Source organism: Electrophorus electricus, chromosome 18 (genome assembly GCF_041902795.1).
Source record: "Electrophorus electricus isolate QZ-2024a chromosome 18, ASM4190279v1, whole genome shotgun sequence".
Lineage (NCBI taxonomy): Eukaryota > Metazoa > Chordata > Actinopteri > Gymnotiformes > Gymnotidae > Electrophorus > Electrophorus electricus.
Window position 1 is genome coordinate 15641580 of NC_137514.1, and position 7001 is coordinate 15648580.

Consider the following 7001-nt stretch of genomic DNA (forward strand, 5'->3'; position numbering starts at 1 on the left):
TGTATCGGGTTATTCTCTCTAACAGGTTACTCTGTATTGGGGCACAAGCAACCAGATATCCAGATAAACACTCAGAGGCTCTTCCCTTTATCCCCCCTCCAGGTGGGTCTTGAGCCAGATCCAGCCACCAGATATGAAGTTCAGTGATGGGACATTTGCCTCGGTCGGGGCTGTGGGAAGAGAAGAGAAACCAGGGAGAAACAAACAGAACATCCACTTAGCAGGCTTATTAAAATCTAAGGCAGTTGTAATCTTTGGTACAATTTTGTAGGCTTACCCTATTCAATCACAAGGCTGATGTCACCCCTCCCATATAGCTTTTTGTTAAGACCTCTAATAAGAAATGGTCTGTTTGAGTCTGAACAATGCAGTGTGAATACAAACTAGCATGCAAAAGTTATTATATAAGTGAGGGATTTTATTGGCAAAGACTATTCCCCCTGGCTATAATGTAACTAGGAGAACCCCAGTATGTTGAGAGTGCAATGGGCACTTAAAATGTTTTCCCATGTCATATTTTTGTGAAACTAGGCTTTACACAACAGCAGTTTCTTTTTTTCTGGGGCGTTTCCACAAGTCATTTCTTTTAGAGTGTTCCCTTTTTTTCATTCTCTTTCTTTTATGTCCAATGTTGAGAAGTCACAGAGGTTGCACTGGAAATAAATGGGGTGAACCCATTTGAAACAGTTGAAAGCACTAATTATGGAAAAGTAGCATTAAACACATATTATTCCACACTTGCATATTTTCACTGAGGTAAAGATATTTGTTTGGATTTCTTTTTAAAATGTCTTCATATCAATGAGGTGGCGCTGGCCTGATCATTATCATGTAAGTGGTTAGAAAATGAGAAATCCATAAGTGATTCGATATAGCGGGTACACATATGATTTTTACGTCCATGTCATGGATATTTGTAGAGATAATACAAGTCTTTGAGATTTTCAGATGCATGCCAGCTATGTAACTTAAAACATTGCTCATGATACAACTTTCATTGTCCACATAATTGTCATTTTTCAGTTGTAACAAAAATCAGCTAAATGCTACAATGCTACAGAAGTGCCAGTGTGAAATAGTGAAAATAGTTGTGTGGGTAGCAGGTTGTAAACAACCCCCCTCAGGTCATGTTGTCTGAGAAAAGGGTAACCAAGACAAAAAAGGAACATGCACACACTACTTCACACTAATTCTAATTTGTTGGGGGTGGGGGGGGGGTTCTCCTTAATGTTTCTAACATCTTTTAGATGACTAACATTTATCTATTATCTAAGTACACAGCTGTACTTGTGGCGGTTATTACAGTACTGTGGTTTAAATGTCTTGATAGCCTGTCTGTGCTCCTGGGAGTTTGTGACTTCTTTTGAGATGCTTGTTTTGATAATATTGCAGTTAATCAAGCACAGATTTTAAAACCATCAGCCAGGTGTTTCAGCAGTCTTGTAGACCTTTCTCTGCATATCTGTTCTTTTTCCACCATGTTAAATTGTCTGCATACTAGAGTACTGTTCAACCCTCAGTTACCATTAATCAGTCTGTCATCTGAATCACTGCTCAAACTTTGTCATCTTTATTTACACTGCATGTCTAATTTTTGTATTAAATAAAACCTTTTTTTACACGAGTCACACAGGATCGGTTTTCTTTACATCTAACACATCACAATTATATGGAAGTTTGGGAGCCAAAGTGGCAGATCCGACACACATTTGTCCTTATTCTCTTAAAGTCTGTTTAAGATTGTGCAACAAGGCATTCATTGTGCAACAAGGCATTTATTCATGCAGTCATAATCTCAATTTGGGTGTCCCTGAATGTCTCTCATACAATCGGTGACCAGCCTCGTATGAGTCTCCTCCAAAGACCCCTCTTGGGGGTAGGTTTAGCCAAAATATGATTTGGACCCTTCTGTCCAACCTGCCATATTATCTACTCAAGGAACTGTATATTCTGCTAAACTATTTCCAAATGTGGTATAAACAGCAAGTTATTTTTGCCCATCTCTAGATCCACCCGTAGAACCTAACTAATGTTGATACTTTGAATACTACCACCAGCAAACTTTAAAGATTTAATTGCTGGTCCAAATCACAAAAATACCCTCCGTTCTGATGGCACTCATCTGTCTAACCCTTCTATCACTGTGTATCAGCAACAAAAAAAAAACAATTTTGATAACGAATTTTAAAGTTCATATGTCTTATGAAGATTCAGTTGCTGATCCAAACTGCACTTACATAGACTGCATACAAATCTAACTATAAGGAGTCAGATGCATGTGCAGAGAAGAGCGAGATTTATTTGGGGCAAATCCAGATTAAGAGTCCAGGGTCATTGAGCCAGTATGCAGAGTATGAGGATACATAATCCAACAAACAAAAACACAAAGGCAAACAGGTGAAGCAGGCTACAACAAGGGCATGGAACAAATAAGAGTCTTAGAAATGCAAAGCCTAGAAAAAATAGGCTAGGATAGATGGAGTACAAACCTATGGGCATACAGAGACAGTCTTTCAGACATTCACACAAAATACAATACAGACAGGGTTTAAATACTTGAACTTATCAAGCCGGGTGGAGAAAATGAAACTAAGGAATGGAACCAAAACAAAAGACAGGGAAGCTAGGAGGGACTAACTGTGACACTAACCCTTCTATCCTTCATTCCTAAACCCTCTCTCAAATGCTGATTTTGATAGTCATTAAAATCCCAAGTTAGAGTCATCAAATTTGATAGATGGATTTAACCAATTACCTCAAGCACGAAAATAAACATTTCATACTAATCACACTCACCTGAATGTGACTTCTATCCTGTCCTTTATCCCTTCTTAGAAACTGAATTGTTAAATCTTTTCAAGTTACAGCCATTGAACTTGGATTAAAGTCAAACATGCTTTTCACAGCACTACCATGACCTCACAGTTTCCTTCGAAAACTCCCTGGTATCACTATCTGAAGCTGCTCCTAGCCTTTGCATAGCTTTGGACAACAAGTTGTCATTCTCAACTCATGTTTCAAATCTGACCAGGTATTGCAGATTCCTCCTTTGTAACATACAAATATTCGGCCCTTTCTCTCGCAGGAAGCTGGTGAGGTGTTTGTGCAGTCTCTTGTAATTTCAAAGCTAAACTACTGCATCTCACGACTTGCTGGTCTTCCTATAAAAGCCATCAGACCTCTATAGCTTACCCAAAATGCAGCAGCACAATTGGTCTTCGATCTTCCACAGTTCACACGTCTCTCCATTGCTGTGCTCCCTTCAATGGCTTCCAGTAGCTGCACGCATCAGATTTAAAACTTTGGCTACAAAGGCAAAAATTGACCAGACCCTCCATATATGATGTCAGTGGTTAAAGCCCGATCTGTACCTCGAGTACTTTAAACCTCAAGTATGGCTCAACTTGAAATTCCATGCTTCAAGTCTTATGAAAGATAAACATTGAGACTATTCTCTGTCCTGGCTACTAGCTGGTGGAACAAACTTCCACTTGCTGTCTGGACAGTAGAGTCCCTTGCAGTCTTCAAATGCAGACTGAAGGCACATATATTTGTGGATTATTTAAATGACCACTGACCCTGCTCCTATGTTGACTAACTAAAACTATAATAGTACTATTGTAGAGCATTGTTTATTGCACTGATGTTGACTTCTCCTATGTTGACTAACTCTAGTACTTATTCATTATTGCATTGATTGTTGTCTGAGATAGAGCTTATGTATTTTGTACTTCTAGGCATCAACATTGACCCCTGTATTTCAACAGTATTCTAATTCAATGGTATCTTGGACTTTAACCTACTCTACTGGCTAGGATGTATTCTACGAATAAATTACAAAGCAGTTTTGTAAGTCACTTTAGATAAGAGTGTCTGCCATAAATGTAAATGTAAATGTTATAATCTGTTCTCTCTTTCTGCTGAGGTACACCTACTCCTGATGTTATGTTGTTACTGAGCCTCAACTCGTCTCAGCTACCATGGCTCCTCCCACCACCCCCTGATGCCACCCTGCTGTAGCCCACCACACTTCCACCCCCCCCAAACTACTTCTCTGTTGCCCTTGACAGACGTTCGCATACAAGATGGGTTTCAGACACACACCATCGAAAGTAGACTAGGACTTCAGAAACACCAAAAATAATAGACATTCATTACTTAATTCTCTATTTTTTATTTTATTTTTTTTCTTCACTTTCACTACTTGGGTCAAGAACCTGAAGTGGGACAGTAACATCAGCTCCATCATCAATAAAACCCAGCAGAGGATGTACTTTCTGCATCAGCTGAAGAAGTTCAACCTGCCCCAGGAGCCAATTGTCCAGTTCTACACTGTCATCATAGAATCTGTCATCACTACATTCATTACAGTGTGTGGCAGCTCAGCTACCATGCATGACATCCACAGACTGCAGTGCATTATCAGGTCTAAAGAGAAGACCATTGGTGTTAAGCTGCCCACACTGCTAGGTTCTGCTCACTTCCAGAATCAGTAGGTGTGTGGAGAAAATCACAGCAGACCCATCTCGCCTCAGTCATCACCTGTTCCAGTGCCTTCCCTCAAGCCGGCGCTTTAGTCAAATAAGGATCAAGACAACCCAGCTACAGAGAAGATATTTTCCAATATGCCATCACTCATGAACAGTTGATGCATATAAACTCTCCATAACATGCAGAATCTCACACCTAAACATTTCATCTTGATCATGTACTTCACCTTTATCTGCTCTTTTCTGCCCTATACCTTTTACCTGCCAATCTACTTATTTATTGTACTTCATCTTTCTATGACATGTAAGGTTCCAAGTATGACTGTGTGTGTGTGTGTGTGTGTGTGTGTGTGTGTGTGTGTGTGTGTGTGAGTGTGGTGGAAATGTCTTTTGTTGTATTATGTACATGCAGCTGTGCATGGTGAGATACTGTAACCAAGAACAAATTCTTTGTATGCGTGGAAATAAAGCTTGATTCTGATTCTGCACTTTATTCTTTATATTATTACTATTGCAGTGTCCGTTGTCGGCCAGAGGAGATGATCTTGGTTCATCTCAAGGTTTCTTCCTCATGCTCTAGGGAGTTTTTGCTACTGCCACCCTTGGCTTGCTCACTGGGGCTTGGACTCAGACATGTGTAAAGCTGCTTTATGACAACAGCTGTTGTAAAAGCACTATACCCATAAATTTGACTTTGACAAAAGTATTAAACAAAGGCTTGGTATGCACAATGAAAGTGTCATCGCTACTTCACAATGATACTGAGGTTCCGGTAGTCTTAAATAGCGTGGTGCTGATGAGGAGGTGTGTGTGATCAGTAGCTATGGTGATTGTTAGAATTCCAGAGATGGGGCCCTCTGGTGGCCAGCTGCATGTATTAGAGCTTCAACCCTGACTAACATTAAAGGGTCTCAGTGATGAGATATTAGAGAATGATAATCAGCTGGATCAGTATTGTGATGGCTTGTAGGTAAAAAATTGTTTTTTAGTCGACAAGTACAGGACTAGAGGCTGTGGCTCCACCTACCAGATGGCACCTTGGTAACCAAACCCTGTGCTGGGTGTCTGCAGTCTTTTGTGATTTTATGTCCCTTCCTCAGGCATGCTGACTGATAGATGTCCTGTAAATGATCTGTGTGTGGCAATGTCTTTAAAGAATGAGCCCTGATATGCCACAGTGATTACTTCTTTACAGGTCTTTAGGACGAGGTTAAAGAGTATACATACTCATTAGTTAAATGGTTTCATATGATTTGTTTAACAAATATGGAACAAATATCAGTATGCCTTTCTTTTATAGAGTCAGGTATTTATTTATTTATTTATTTATTTATGTAAAAGCTGAACTATGTGTGTAATTGGCGACCTCAGTGAAAATATGCAATTGCATGAAATATACAGAAGACAATTTTGCAACGTGGCTCGGGGGCCTTCATTTCTCTGAGCTGATTTATCTAATCATGGAGCGCGTGTTAAAGGAGTACTCAAAAACTCTATCTCTTTTTGTGACAAGAATGCATATTACATATAACATTGTTTACACAATGACGGACAGACATTAACACTGGAAGTGATCTGAGAAAGAGAATATAATTGTGACAAAGTAAGCAACACAAGGCATTGTAGGATTTTAGGACACAGTAGTTACAGTACAGATCAAGATGTAAGGTGGATGTAGTAGTGGTGTTTATATTATCTACCATAAAAACATAACAAAATGGCAAATGCTTGCTGTATTATGAGCTGCCACAATCATTCTCACAGCTTGCTTGGAAAATGTCATGTAAATGGAATGCAAATTTTCAGCTTTCCTGCTTGGAAGCAAAAACATGGAACTCAGGAGACTGAGTTACCAAAGAAGAATATGAAACACTCATGCTGCATTAACTGTATTATTCATATACTTCATATTAAGTGTTTCAATAGTAAATGAAGGAAGACTGCTTCAATTCTTAGTCTCTTTATTTAACAATATTGTATTGTTATTGTAAAAATATTGATTAGTGTTATGCTGAAGTAAATGCGTAGTGTAACAAACATTAACAAACTGAACTGCACTACAAATACAACAGATAAAGTCAATGTAACAAAACTAACAAAATTAAACACATATATATGAACTAAAAACCTATTGCACTGAAAGGTTCATAGGACTAATGTAGTGCAAATACAACAGATAACTGTTACAACCCAGTCTAAGTGGAAAGGTTAGCACCAGGCTGAGGCCCTCTCAGACCACCAGGGGGAGGCCTCGAGTCAGGCACACTACCAATCAGGCTTGATGCCCAACAGCTGGGCTAGATCTATATAAGCCCAGTGAGCCAGTCACTCCATGGTGCTAAAGTTTTGGGCCAAGTGCCTAGCTGGTAATGCTGGGTCTTGAGGCCTTTGTGCTACACTGCTCTTTGAGGGTGCCTGTGCTTTTATATGTCCCCTGCCTTCTCCAGTTTTTCCTCTTAAGTCTGTCTCTCTTCTGAGGCTTCCCTTAGTCACTAAGTTTCCTCCATGTTT